The sequence below is a fragment of the Lontra canadensis genome, unplaced genomic scaffold (genome assembly GCF_010015895.1).
Source record: "Lontra canadensis isolate GAN:19392208 unplaced genomic scaffold, GSC_riverotter_1.0 scaffold78, whole genome shotgun sequence".
Classification (NCBI taxonomy): Eukaryota; Metazoa; Chordata; class Mammalia; order Carnivora; family Mustelidae; genus Lontra; species Lontra canadensis.
The window spans coordinates 2,502,361-2,518,156 of NW_022631072.1; the positions used below are offsets into that span (position 1 = coordinate 2,502,361).

General features: G+C 36.7%; 1 non-coding gene across 1 annotated transcript; it reads right to left on the bottom strand.

Annotated features, from left to right (window-relative positions):
- Positions 1–13,173: 13,173 nt before the first annotated feature.
- LOC116881903 lies at positions 13,174–13,320 on the bottom strand. Its single transcript, XR_004385521.1, has one exon. It is a non-coding gene; the product is annotated as a U4 spliceosomal RNA (small nuclear RNA).
- Between the last annotated feature and the right edge of the window lie 2,476 nt (positions 13,321–15,796).

A 15,796-nucleotide genomic window follows, 5' to 3' on the forward strand; every position in this document is an offset into this window, starting at 1 on the left:
GAATAAACTAGTTGGCACAGTAATAATTTGATTTTCATGAAGCAGTTTCTTTTAGTGAATAAACAGCACTGTATTTACACACAGAATGAAGATCACTGAAAATCTCTTTATTTGGTTTTGACAAGTTCACTGAAAAATTGACAAGAGAAACATTTATTTTAGACAGCACTGGCCAATCCAATAAAGATCCTGCTGAACTGAATTTTTAGGTTTTATTTCAAATACAAATAGACCTGCAGACTGGGGAGGGGCAGTTGTTTTCAGTACTTTTTTATATTTATACATCAAACACTCATAGAGGAATTGCTTTCTAAAATATATAAGCCTTGGGTTAAAGAAGATTCTAACATGAAGGGTCATTTGAGGGTTCTTCATTTTGCACATGGAGTCCATCAAGAGCAGGGGAAATCTACACCCTAGTGAGCATTTAGCATGGTTCTACTCCCATGTTGTATATACTCAGTACAATGTTCCAGAAAGAAGCTCAGCGAAAAGAGCCAGGTAATACAGAATGTGATGATTAAGTGACCCAGAGCTTTTCCATTTCTAGGGATTTCACAATATGTAACATCTCCAAGATCACTCACTATCTCCGGATAGGGAGCAGAAGACATGCATGGCCCTGAACCTTGAGGTTTCCTGCCAAAGTGTCTTCTGGGACTTCTTGCCTCTGATCCAGCCAGGGCTTCAAAGGCTGCTGTTAGCATGTAACTGTGCTCGTGAATAGGAAAGGGAGAGACAGAAAAATTAAAGAGGGGAAAAAAAAAAGAGTACTTTGCTGGGAAATCCATACTTTCTTAGGGAAAATAGGAAAATAAAAGGAGTTTTATGTCATTTTATTTAGAAAATTCATTTTATTTATATTTACTAACTTCCATAATAATATAATAACTTTGACATGACAGTTATATTGTATAGAAGTGAATGTGATTTGACTGAAATAGCACTGTACTCGCTTTGAACAAAGCAAACAACTGACAAAAGATGGAGGAAAGAGAAAACACTTTTTTTGTTGCCTCACATAAATCATGGCACATTGGAAATAGAAAATGCCTTTAGTGAGAGAGTAATGAATTAATAAATGAATAAAAAAGATCCCCATTGAACCGTAAGATCTTTTATGAATACAAGTATTCCAAGGATGGGAATTTTGTCTAAGCTCTTACTTTCTACAGTGCCTAGCTTTGGTGTGTAGTCAATCAATACTTTTTGATTGAATAAACTGCATTCTACAGTCTTAATGACAGTTTACTTGTTTAGAGGGAATTTTTCAAAACAAATTCCTTCATAGGCCCAAAAGAAAATTGGAAAGCAGATTACAGTGTGCAAAGGAACTGAGGTCAAACAAGGAGGAAAGAGCAAGGGCAGGGCATGCCCAGGAGGCTAGGTGTTCTTAAAGCCTTATTTACTTGGTGAGGTAGCTCAGGTCTAAAAACCTCCTGTCTATGAAATCAGATGACCCTCAGCAATGTGTTGCCAGGATGCCAGTAGCTCCAGTACACAAATGATACTTTGGCCCCATTTCATCCTGAAAAAGCCTTTCCAAACCCTGAGCTTTCTAATGATTTATCATTAGAATTACCATTTTTAGGATCCTGCCTAATCCACCAACCTGGAAAACAATCAAATGTCAGCTCTGGCTTGGGACAAATAAGATTTCAGGGCAAAGGGGAAATTTTCCAATATCATCCCCAAACCCATAAGCAATTTATTAAAAAAAACAAAACAAAACAAAAACAAAAACACCTTTCTCTGGATTTTAAATTTTCTTCTACAGGACTTCGTGGAAGTGAGATCTCTGGTGAAAACAGACTTGCCTAGGGGAAGGCTGTGTTGTTTCATTGTAGTCACATGCACACAGGTTGCTTATGAGATCATTTGCAGGTTTTGCAAGGAACCTGGGGAGCTTTTCATTACTAGAAAAGTGATGGAAGCACTTTGAAGGCTCAGAAAATCTAAAGTCCTGTAAGTTTTGCCCAGATCTCACTGTAAGCACTGAGGGTGATAAAAAGACAAAAGATAAGGCACCATTTATGTCTAGGAGAGGCAGCTAACTTCCATGCTACTCCAGACTAATGTTCTCCAGATTTCTTAAAATCTTGACTGCTCTAATTAAGAAACACAAGTTTGCTTTATTCTCCAGGTAGGTGCTTATAAAAGAGAGAAAAGTCTCTCCATGTCTGTCTTCTAGCTATAGCCTTCCTTTCCCCCTTCCTTTCCTCCTTCTCTCCCTGACTCTTTTCCTGCCTTCATCCATCCATTCTTAAACATTTTCTAAGAAACTACAGCGAAGATGTCACATAATATGAAGTATATAGGACATGGTTCCTGCTTTCATGAAAATAAAGATAAAAATAAATATTTAAACTATGCCTGAATATGTTATGTCCTTCATTCCCAGCATGCCTATCAGATGGGGCAGTGGAGGGATGCCTGGGTGGCTCAGTTGGTTAAGCATCTGCCTTAGCTCGGGTCATGATCTCAGGGTCCTGGGATCCGGTCCTGCATCGGGCTCCCTGCTCAGTGGGGAGTCTGCTTCTCCCTTTCCCTCTCTGAGTGCTCTCTATCTCAAATAAATGAATAAAAATCTTGAAGAAGAAGAAGAAGAAGAAGTAGTAGTAGTAGTAGTAGTAGTAGTGGTGGTGGTGGTGGTGGAGGAGGAGGAGGAGGAAGAGGAAGAAGAAGAAGAAGGAGAAGGAGAAGAAGAAGGGTGGTGGAGGGTGTGGCAGCAGCAGCTGGCAAAGGGGATCTAACCTGAATGTTGGGTATATGGACATTGTGAACAACAGAACAGCAAGACATTTGTGTAAGAGGTCAGATGTGCTTTTTCTTTTTTTAAGATTTATTTATTTATTTTAGAGTGAGAGAGAGAGCGAGTGGAGGGAGGAGCAGAGAGAGAGAGGGAAGGAGAGAATCTCAAGCAGACTCCCAGCTGAGCTGAGATCCCTGAGATCATGACCTAAGTTAAAATCAAGGGTCAGAGGCTTAATCAACTGAAACACCCAGGTACCACAAAAGGTAGGGTATTCTTAACAAAGAAACGAAAAGGAACACTAAATTCATTACTTTGGTATCTTATATAAATTATGAAGCATTTGCTGAATGCATTTCAAGGGAGAGAAAATTAACATACAAATGAGGGGAAGTGACATTGTCCTGGGGACCAGTAGATCAGCTCATTAAGCATCTGTCTTCGGCTCAGGTCATGATATCAGGGTTCTAGAATCGAGCCCCTCCCTGCTGAACAAGGAGCCTGCTTCTCCCCTCACTCTACCTGCCTCTCTGCCTCTTTGTGATCTCTCTCTGTCAAATAAATTTAAAAAATTAACAAAACAAAACAAAACAAAACAAAACCAAAACACTGTCCTGGGATTCTGCACATTTCACCTTCATTATTTCAATGAGGTCTCATAATAACCCTAAAAAGCACGTGTTTTCCATATTTCTTTTCAGTTGTAGAAACTAAGACTCAGAGTTCTTAGTCTACGATTCACACATTGTCTAAGTTAAACCATGATTGTAAACAAAGATCTGTCTGATTCTCACATTTCTTTGGGATGAGGGAGGTTAGGAAAGGTGATAAGGGAATCTGAAAAAAAAAACATGGAAGGGATTAGAAGGATCTCTTTTGGGTATTTTCTCACAATGCTAGGAATATGGCAGAAATGGCTTTCTTCCTTTTCTAGTGTTCTGCTGAACACAGCAAATCCCATTATAGTAAAAATTAGACCTGTTTCTTTAACATCTTTTAGAGTAACCAAATAGTTAATATTCCCTGATATCCTGAAACTTATCTAAATCCCAACTATCCCAGAGCAGATTCAGATATAACTGGATACCCCTACACTGAAAATAGATCACAGCCAATCTAGGAAACACAGTTATGAGTCCAATCTAAATCACATTTCATATATGTCCTTTACCAATAAATAAGGTGAACATTTACTGCTTCCCCAAATAGTTAATTGAATATTTTAGAGGAATTTCTAATTGCAATGTCATTGTCTTGCCATTCCTTAGTGCTTAGCCCTCTAATTTGAGATCTACTGGAGGGCAACATTTGCAAATTAGAAACATAATTGAAATCTACTGCTGAATAAATTGATGTTTACCACTACATAAAATTAGTGCAATCGTTTTAAATGGTACGGAATCTATTTTCTTTTCACTTCACTGGCTTCTTGCTTTTCTTTGATGGAATTGTATTTGGAGATGACCCTCAGAAAGAAGCAAGTGTTCTCCCTTTGATATAGTCCCAAATGAACAGTCAGAGGGAAAGAATGGTGGTCATTGTAGAGGACCCACAGGTTGCTGTGATCTTTCATACGGTGGGTTCTCCCTAGTTTCCTGACTTTTTGAACCAACCTGAGTTAAGGGTGTTGTTGGGAAACTAATGCCATCTTAACAGACTTTTAAAACTTGAATAATTGAAAGATATGAACAAAGAGTAAATTTACATCTAGACCAGTAAAAAAACAAGGCTGAATTTTGTCAGTGTTGAATTATTAATTAAATCAAAGTTTTAAAAACAAGAGAACTCTGCAGAATACACTGTTAAGAGAATGAATGGAAAAGCCACGGACTGGGAGAAAATATTTGCAGATCACATATCTAATAAATACCCAGAATATGCAGAAATACACACTGAAAACGTTAAAGAAACATAACTCTCTTAAAACTAAACGAAAAGAAAACAAACAACCCAATGAAAAATGGGCAAAGATTTGAATAGGCAGTTCACCAAAGATATACAGGTGAAAAATAAGCATGTAAGAAGATGTCCAATATCAACTATCATTAAGGAACTGCAAATTAAAATGAGATACCACTGTGTACCTCTTAGAATAGCTAAAATCCCCAAACCTGGCAATACCAATTGCTGATGGGGATGTGGATCAATAGGAAATCTCAGTGCTGGTGCAAATGCAAACTGGTACAGCCACTTTGGAAGATAGTTTGGCAGTTTTTGACAAAGCTAAACATGGTCTTATCCCATATGTGTTCCTAGATATTTACCCAACTGACTTGAAAATATATGTTTACACAAAAACCTGGGCAATAATGTTTATAGCAGCATTATTCATAATCACCAAACACTGGAAGCAGCTAAAATGTTGTTTAGTAGGTGAATGGATAAATTTTGGTAAATCCATACAATGGGATGTTGCTTAGTGATAAAAATAAATGAGCTATCAAGCCACAAAATGATGCAGACATAACTTAAATGTTTATTTTTAACTGAAAAAACCCTCCAGTTTGAAAAGGCTCCATGCTCTATGTTTTTTTTTTTTTTTATAATGTTCTGGAAAAAGGCAAAAGTATAGAGACATTAGATCATTTAGTGGTGATCAGGGGTTTGGGGAGGGAGTAGGATAGAACAGATAAAGCCCAGAGGATTTTTTTAAACGTTACACAACTATCTGTATGATACTATAATGACAGACACATGACACTGTGTGTTTATCAAAACCCATACAACTTTACAGCACAAAGAGTGAACCTTAGTGTATGCAAATAAAAAAATCAATTAGGAGGTTAAGGGATCCCAGGCTGGAAAGCAGATTGTTACAAAGAAATCTAACCATATCACTGGAAATGTGTGATATAAGCTTACTGAAGTTGGGAAAGGTGGAGAAATTATTGTTTAATAGGTACAGAGTTTTTGTTGGAAATGATGAAACGGTTTTGAGTAAAGAGAGTGGTGATGGTTATACAACACTGTAAATGTATTTAATGCCAGTGAATCATACAATTGCAAATGCTTAAAATGATAAACGTTATGTGTATTTTACCACAATTAAAAATGCATGAGAAGAAATTGTATACTTAAGTGAATAAAATGGTAAATTTTGTTATGTAGAGTTTACCACAATTTAAAAACAGTTATATGAAAATGCAAAACAATAAACAAAGTAGGGACAATAAAAGGATCATTGGTTGTCAGGAGCAGAGGGGATATTTTTAGGGGCAGTGGAACTATTCTATATGATACTGTAATGCTGGGCATATGACATACATTTGCCAAGCCTATAAAACTACATAACATACACAGCTAATCCTAATGCAAACTGTGGACTCTAGGGCTGCCTGGGTGGTTTAGTGGGTTAAGCCTCCACCTTCAGCTCAGGTCATGATCTGAGGGTCCTGGGATGGAGCCCCACATCAGGTTCTCTGCTCAGTGGGGAGTCTGCTTCCTCCCTTCTCTCTCTCTGCCTGCCTCTCTGTCTACTTGTGATCTCTCTGTCAGATATATAAATGAAATCTTAAAAAAACAAACTGTGGACTCTAGTTAATAATAATGTATCAATATTTGTTCATCAATTGTATCACACCAATGTTAACAATTGAGAAATAATAGGGAAACTGTGTGTAGGAACGTAGGGAAGAGCTACATGGGAGTTTTCTACTTTTTGTTCACTTTTTTTGCAAACCTAAAAAATTATTTGTTAATTTTAAAATATGGTGCTGACCTAAATAATTATGGGAATGAGTGGAGATTTTAAGACTAAAGACAAAAGGAACTATACATAAGCACTGCAGTCTTGTTAACAAACTTGTTTCTCATAGGAGAAGAGTTTACCAATTCTGAAATTACTATACATGTACACTAGGATTGAAAAATATTTAAATAAATGTCTGAATGGTGGGAATTGCTGGTGGAGTAGAAGGTTACAGATACATAAAGGAGGAAGACTAGAAAAAATCATTTAGTACTGGAATATAATGGAGTACACTGATATGAATTCACATTTAGTTTTACACAGATACAGATGGCTAAATAAAGAAACAATTATAGATATGTGTTTGGATTAGTAGACAGACATATCTTTCCAAGTTCTGTTTGCTGAGAAGGCCTGGAAGCAATTACTACATTCCAGTAGTAATGAGCATACCCAGAGTCCATATCTTGGTTACTAATACCATTCTCCCTTAAAGGAACTGGGGTTTCTTGGAGAAATGGTTAACTCAAAAGCAGGAGCAGGGAATACACAAGATGAGCTTGGATCATATTGTAGTACTGAAAAATAAGAAAGTACTCAAGAAAAAATATTCAATGGGGCATTTCAAAGGGATGCAAGAACCAACTGAAAGAGCTCCCAATGGTTAAAGTTGAAGCAACTGAGCAAAAATATAAATAACATAATATTGGATTATAATCCAAAGTACAAAATAAATATTCATAAGTCAATTCTGACATAAATATTTGATTGAATAAGTTAATTAATGAGGGGGAATTTATACAGATACTTCTTTTCTCTCTTAAGAGAATGGAACATAACTCTGACTCCTCCTCTATCCCTTATGTGTGGGTTAAATATAATGATTTCCTTCCAAACAGTTCAGTATGGAAAGGGGGGGGGAGATGAATAACTTTATAGTATGGAAACCTGAGAAACAGGTTTCCCAGCTTGTGAAAAAGTTTAACATCAATAATTGATAGTATGTGCCCTTTGATATGATGTGATAAAAATGGGACTTTACTTCTGTAGTTTTCCTCCCTGAAACTCATAAACCCTGTCTAACCATTAGAAAAATATCAGACAGACATAAATCAAGGGATAGTTTACAAAATAAATGACAACTACTACTCAAGCTCATCAAAAAAGTCAAAGAAAAGTCTGAGAAACTGTCACAGTTTCTGTGACAGGGTAGGGGAGACATGACAACTAAATACAATGTGGTACTCTGGATGAGATTCTGGAACAGAAAAATAATAGTTAAAAACTAAATAAATCTGAAAAAAATGGACTTTAATTAGTAATAATGTATCAATATTGGTTGTGACATTCATTGTGACAAATGTACCATACTAATATAAAATCTTTTTTCTTTTTTTAAGAGAAATAATGAGAGAGTGCACGGGGTTGGGGGTAGAGGGAGTAAGAGAGAATCTTAAGCAGGCTCCATGCCCAGCACAGAGCCGGATGTGGGGCTCAATCTCACAACCCTGAGATCATGACTTGAGCTGAAATCAAGAGTTGGATGCTTAACAGATTGAGTCACCTAGGCTCTCAATAGTAATATAAAGTCTTAACAACAGAATGGTCGAATTTCATTCTTATATACATAGCTGTCCAATTTTTCCAGCACCATTTATTGAGGCGATTGTCTTTTTTCCACTGTATATTTTTTCCTGCTTTGTTGAAGATTAGTTGACCATAGAGTTATGGGTACATATCTGGGCTCTCTACTCTGTTCCACTGGTCTATGTGTATTTTTTTTTTTTTTTTTTTTGGCCAGTACCATGCTGTCTTGGTGATTACAGCTTTGTGGTAAAGCTTGAAATCAGGCAATGTGATGCCCCCAGTTTTGTTTTTTCTTTTTCAACATTTCCTTAGCAATTCAGGGTCTCTTCTCGTTCCATACAAATTTTAGAATTGTTTGTTCCAGCTCTTTGAAAAACTCGAAATGGATAAAAGACCTCAACATGAGGCAGGAATCTATCAAAATCCTAGAGGAGAACATATGCAGTAACCTCTTTGACACTGGCCACAGCAACTTCTTTCAAGACATGTCCCCAAAGGCAAAGGAAACAAAAGCAAAAATGAACTTTTGGGACTTCATCAAGATCAAAATTTCTGCACAGCAAAGGAAATAATCAACAAAACAAAGAGGCAACCCACGGAATGGGAGAAGATATTCGCCAATGACACAACAGACAAAGGGCTGATATCTACGATCTATAAAGAACTCCTCAAACTCAACACACACAAAACCAATAATCATGTCAAAAAATGGGCAGAAGACATGAAAAGACACTTCTCCAATGAAGACATATAAATGGCTAACAGACATATGGAAAAATATTCATCATCATTAGCAATCAGGAAGTTTCAACTCAAAACCACATTAAGATACCACCTTACATCAGTCAGAATGGCCAAAATCAACAAGACAGTAAAAAGCAAGTGTTGGAGAGGATGTGGAGAAAAGGGGAACCCTCTTATACTGTTGGTGGGAATGCAAGTTGGTGCAGCCATTTTGGAAAACAGTGTGGAGATTCCTTAAGAAATTAAAAATAGAGCTACCCTATGACCCTGCAATTGCACTACTGGGTATTTATTCCGAAGATACAGATGTAGTGAAAAGAAGGGCCATCTGTACCCCAATGTTCATAGCAGCAATGGCCACAGTCGCTAAACTGTGGAAAGAGCCAAGATGCCCTTCAACAGACGAATGGATAAGGAAAATATGGTCCATATATACAACGGAGTATTATGCCTCCATCAGAAAGGATGAATACCCAACTTTTGTATCAACGTGGACAGGACTGGAAGAGATTATGCTGAGTGAAATAAGTCCAGCAGAGAAAGTCAATTATCATATGGTTTCACTTACTTGTGGAGCATAAGGAATAACATGGAGGGCATTGGGAGAAGGAGAGAAGTGAGTTGGGGGAAACTGGAGGGAGAGACAAACCATGAGAGACTGTGGACTCTGAGAAACTGAGCGTTTTGGCAGCAAGGGGTGTGGGGGTTAGGTGAGCCTGGTAGTGGGTATTAAGGAGGGCACATATTGCATGGAGCACTGGATGTGGTGCATAAACAATGAATCTTGGAACACTGAAAAATAAAAATAAAAAATAAATCTTAACAACAGAGGAAACTGGGTGCTGGGTACATGGGAACCGTTACACAATCTTTGCAAATTTTCTGCAAATCTAAAACTATCCTAAAATAGAAAGCTTATTTTAAAAACAAATAAATAAAAAAGAAGGGTATGAGTATGAGTATAACCTGAATTTAGCCCATAAGTAAGGTTTCAAAGTGACTGTGATAATAAAACCACAAAGGCAAAGGAAAACGAAAAATATCAAGACAGAATCATCTACAGAATTGTGGAATGACTGTGATTACTTCGGTTTTACAACTGCGGGGGCATACTGCAAGCTTGGAGACTACCTTTCATATATGTGAAATGTGTATGTGGGGCATCCCTTTTGTTTGATTTTTTTTGTTTGATTTTTTTTTTTTTACCATCATTGCCCTGTTTCTAGGCTTTTTTACTCAATATATTCTAAAATTGCCTTTCCATTCCTATCTCCTGATCTTTTAAATAAACCTGTCTTCTAGGCAAATTGGTCTCCTCACCACCTGCTAAGTATCAGAAGGCTCTTATGTTCAAAGTTGTTCCCCTCACCTAAATGCACTTTCCTCTTGCAGGTGTAACCATCCATCCTGAAGTTCTAACCATCTCAACACAAGTTCTTTGGCTTTCCTTGATTTTCTCAGCTGAAAGAGATTCCATCCTCTCCTAATCTACAACGTTGCTCTGTACTTCTCATGTCAATCATATATACAAAGTTATATATAGTATTTTATACATATATACAGTATTTTATACATAGCTTCCCTATTGGTTATTAAATACTTTGAGAATGGGGTCCTGATTGGTGCATCTCTGCATTCCCATGGCTCCCTTCACACATTTATAGAAGGTTGAACTAATGAATTTTATAAATTCATATAATTCATATAAATTCATATAAATTCAAAATTCATATAAATTCATATAAATTCAAAATTTTATAAATGTTAGACAAAAGGACTCAGGAGGAGTCATTTTCAATTAAGGGAAAAACTTGAAATCAAGATCAATTGGATTAAATTAAAAATAAAATTTTAATTATTCATAACAGAAGTCATTTGATGGAAAGGGACAGCTATACATTTCCCCTACATCTGTTATTATTGTGGTTTCTCCATTTGTGGTCGATAAAGCACTGAGTCAATGCATGTCGGGTAATACCTCCTGTGTGTGAGCCATTATTACAATAATTAATAACAATGGCAGCTCAGTTGATAGGAACTTGGCAATGTGTATATCCTTATCTTCAGAGTTACAAATGGTTTAGAATTTGGCTTTTTGTGAAACCATTTAATAGGAAAGTGTGTGTTTAGAATCTGTTCTTAGCTCAAAGACTGACCCTTATCTCTAAAGTCCTTAATGAGAAAGCACCTGACAAATTGACTGGCACACTCCACTCCTCCAAGTAATTTCCCTTCCTGCCAAATGAGTCTCTTGCAGTCTCCATTTCTAACTTAGAAAGTGTTGAATGATGAACAGTCTGGAGCCAATGTCTGAAGCTTCAGAAAGCACTCTTCAAAAGGTTATTTCACAAAGTAAAATTAACTTATTGAAAAGGTGGAAAATCAATCAATCTTTTTCTTCCCATTGTGCCAATTAACTACTTGATGAGTTTTACTTGGCTAAATTGACTGATGAGTTTAGTACTCCATAGCTGCCCCAAAAGGAACTTTCTTAATGATTGTCATAGAGTTCTTTTATTTAATGGAGTACAGTTCCATACAGCAGCACTGCAAATAAAAATCAAATGTATTATCAATCTTCACAATTATTGTCTGAGTCTACTCATAAAGTTTCTTACCTAGAGTTTATTACTAATTTATTTGTTTGATAAATATTCAATAAATACCTGAAGTGGGTAGGATTTATATTGTGACCAAAATGCAAAAGAAAATATCTGGCCTTATTTTGTTGAAAATAAATGCAAAAACTTTTAAGTGAAAAGAATTAATCAAAATGGGACTGGAAGGACTATAATCACTGATTCCACTATCCTTATCAAGAGAAATAATTACTAGTTTATTACACCACAAAAACATTTCTATTGTGTGAGATTGTAATCTCAAAACAATGTGGAAATTTCAAAGATATTACACAACTTTTAAATCATGTGTTCAAGAATATTAGTTATGGAAAATGCTAAATATATAAGTTTAAAGAGTTAAGAATTTAGTGGAAAAACAAGAATGGATAATGTAAGATGGCACAACTCTTTTCAAAAACATGACTGAAAAGAATGTGAGATTATGAGGACAGTATCTAAATGAGATCACAGAGTAAAGGGAACTTAAAATAAAAGATGCATAGGATCAGCCCGATGATTTTAAAAAGCTGAGGAAGAGTGCCAGGAGGGAAGAAGAGACTGAGGATCAGGAGAAAGGAGTAACTGATCAGAGTGCAAAGTATCAAGAGCAACATACAAGTTGTTCAAGAATAACATGATGATTCTTCAGCCTTGAGACTGGAAGGAAGAGGGAAATATGGGTGGATATATAGATGCTCTTAGAACTTAAGTGTTTGATGACAAGGTGATGATTTGCAAAAGGGGTCAGCAAAATGAGAGGGGCAGATAACTAAAGATCAAAAAATACACTGCTGAGCAGGACTGGAAGGCCCACACATTCTAGGGGCACTTAAATGGATGGTGGTTCTAGGACATTCTTCTGCTGTGCACAACAGTTTGGGTATAATAATGGTAATAGTAACCTACTGTGATAAGCACTTTAGTTAGATTGGTTCATTTAGTCTTCATAAATAGCCTCTGAAAAGTACAATTATTATTTCAATGAAAACGAAGGCTTTTGAGGCCAGGAAATTTGCCTGTATTCACATACTATTATTTACTTGAACCCGGGCAGTCTGACTTAGAGATTGAGCTTCTGCAGGGCTATTTAGGTTTGGCAGTACATTGTTTTAAATCAGAGACTTGGAATATTAAAGACCAAACACAGCAAGAAATTTCAATAAGGCAAGGGGACTAAACGTTCATGGCCATAATAATGCCGTCCAGGCTGAATAAGGAAGTAAGGCCAGGAAGAAAGACCACTAGAAGAAACTTATGGCCTCTGAGTCTGGCAAGAAATTGTGAAGGAGATGGAAGCATGACAGCTCTATAGGAAGAGAAGATTATGGACAGAGATCAGGATTCTGGAGGTTTCTGAGGTGGTATATTTTTGAGTGATGATGATATGGTTCAAGTTGTGGGCATTGGTATGAGTAGCTGGAGGGGCAGGTGCAGAGAGAAAATGAAGGACTCAGGAGGATATGAGGGCTTAAAGAATTAAGGTAGATTCCTATTTATATAGAACTATGTTAAGAGATATTTATTTCTAAATGACGGTTTTCACTGAGACGACCTCTCCATCCCTGCTATAAGACAGAGTTCCAGGATTTTAGGAAGTAGCAGTGGGCGAAAGAGAAGTTGCTTTCCTCATGAAGTTTACATTCAGACATCCATATATCAGCTAGTGATAAATGCTTCAGAAAAAATATTATGCAGGTAAGAATAGAAACTGTCAGGGCAAGGGGTATAACTGTTATAAAGGGTGATGAGGAACCAGTGAGGGCCATTATGGCCAAAAGGACTGAGTCATCATTTTCAAAAATAGGGAGGAGTGTGTGGGAGGTGTACAGTTTTGTTAGGTCCGAGAATTAGGAGTTATATTTTTGAATTAGCAATAACGGTGCCTCAGATAAAACTCACTGGCTATGATACTGCCACTGTGCAAAGCTGGAGTTATATTTTTGACCAACTAATTTCGAGATGTTCACCGGGCATCCAAGAGGACTACTGAATATTAAGTAAAGATTGGATATCAGATTCTGGATTTCATAGAGACATTTGGAAATGTGGGCTAGAGATATAAATTTGGCAGTTGTATAGATGGTGCATAAAGCTATGGGAATGAAGGTGATCACTAAGGAAAAGAGGGTAGATAGAGACATACGATACTCAGATGACTATATGTAGGGACATTACTAAAAGATTGGGATGTACAAAGAATCCAGCAGAAACTGAGAAAGAGACCAGAGGAGAAAGGAGGAAAACCAAAAATATGGTATCATGGAAACCATGTGAAAAATGTGTTTCAAGATGGAAACACTTGAATCAAGTACTGGTCAGGAGTTTAAAAAAGAGAGAGAGAGAGAGGGAGAAAGAAAGAGAGAAGACTGAGAGTTGACCACTGGATGGGGAGGCAATTAGTGGCTGGGACAGAGCTGCCTGGTTGGTGATGGTTTAATAGAGGAGGGAGGAAAGGCAATAGGGTGAGCATCAACACGTTTTTGTAGGTTTTCTACTGAGTAGAGCAGAGAAATATAATGACACTTGAGGAAAGACGTAGGATCAAAGGCATTTTTTTTTTTAATATTTAAGGTGGAAAAAGCTTCAGCGTGTGTAGGTTGATGAAAGCTGCAGCACTGCTGAGGCCGAAGTGTGAGGCGATGAGATCTCAGCACAGGTCGAGGGTTGCTCCTGGAGCACAAACAATCCATCCACGGTTGCAACTCTAAAGCTGTTAAGAGGCTGGGATGCTAGCGAGCTAGCTGAAAGGTGGCAGAGATACTATTTATTTGGGATCTGCGTACACGGAATACTGCTGAACAGTGTAAATTCCAGTGAGTAATGGTTAATGACATTGAACGCGGAGGCTCTACAGGGAATTACCCCTTTGCTCTCACGGAGAACATGACTAAATAGCTGAATGAGCAGTGTTAGTAAACTACGACAATTAAAAATCTTCCTGGTGACCTATGAAATGGATATTTAGTGTGACTTTCCCTTCCAGAAGTGAGATTCTTCATTGAAAACTACAGTCTGTGTAATGGGAGTTATTACCTACTCCCAATCCCCATCTCTTCTAACTGAAGAAAAAAAAAATCTGCTTTTCACCCATATTGGTGTTCTAATAATATTTCATGGCTGTTTAAAACTTCTCCCTTATAGCTTACCTCTGTAAATAGGACCATTTTTGCAAACGGAGGGAAACTGTATATTCTTTCACCTTTTTATTTTCAGAAAATAAGGTATGTAAGAGTGAAAAGAAATCTGAAATGGGAATCAAGACACTATGTTTCTTGCCCTGGTTCTGCCACTAACTTACTCAGAATTGGTTTCTTTTCTGGAAAATAAAGTAGTTGGTCTGGAGGATCCATAAAGTCGCCTTTTGAATCTAAGTAATGAAATCATAATAACAATCTAAATAATTCAGAAATTCACAGCTAATGCCCTTTATTTTTATATGCCCATAATATTCTATGTCAAGATAAGTCACATTTATATTGTTGAGAGGTTAACAATCACCCATGCATTAATATCTTACAGGGTTATTTTGAAGATTAAAAGAGAAAATGTAAAAGAAATTCACAAACTGTAAAGTGAAATACTGTCAGTCATTAATAACACGTAGGTCCTGAAATATTACATCCAGATTCAGCTTCTACTATGTGGCTTTTAGGACACTGAATAAAGTCAGTACGCAAGGAATGTAAATGCAGAAGAAGGAGATTTTACTCGAAGAACGTGTATAATTGCTTTTTTAACTTCCTGTTGTTGTTGAAAAATAGCCTTACACTATTACAGGAATGAAAGGACTTTAAGACCTGGGGAAGGGCAATGAGACAAGCACAGGGGATGGATGTATTGGTATTAATTTACCATCAAACAGTATGTCTGCAAAACAAAAACTAAGTAAATTGAAAATTTTAATTAATTAATGTGATAGTTTAAAGTTTCAAGGTTAAATCATCAATCTAAAAATTATAATCTATTACCATAATTATATCCTTACTTCCTTCCTTTTTGCATAATTCTCATTTTTTCTGTTTGTACACGTTCCTTTATTCATTCACAGGAAGAAATTTAATAATAAGCATATTCTGACACTCATTTTTTCTTGTAAAAAGAATTGCACCTTCCTCCTAGATAAACTGTTGGGAAGGATATGCTATAACACCAATAATAACAATGATAATCCATTTTAGGTTTGCGTAGCATTTAATTTTTTTCAGGGCAGCTTCACAATTATCTCACTTTATTCTAGCAATGCCCTTTATTAGCTTTATGAGCAGGCAACTTACTCAACTTCCCTGTGCCACGGTTTCCTTATCTGTAAAAGGGGGATAATAGCAATACTTTTCTCAATGAGTTGTGTGAAGATTCAATGAGTTAATTTATGTAAAATATTTTGTAATTATGCTGTCATAGTAA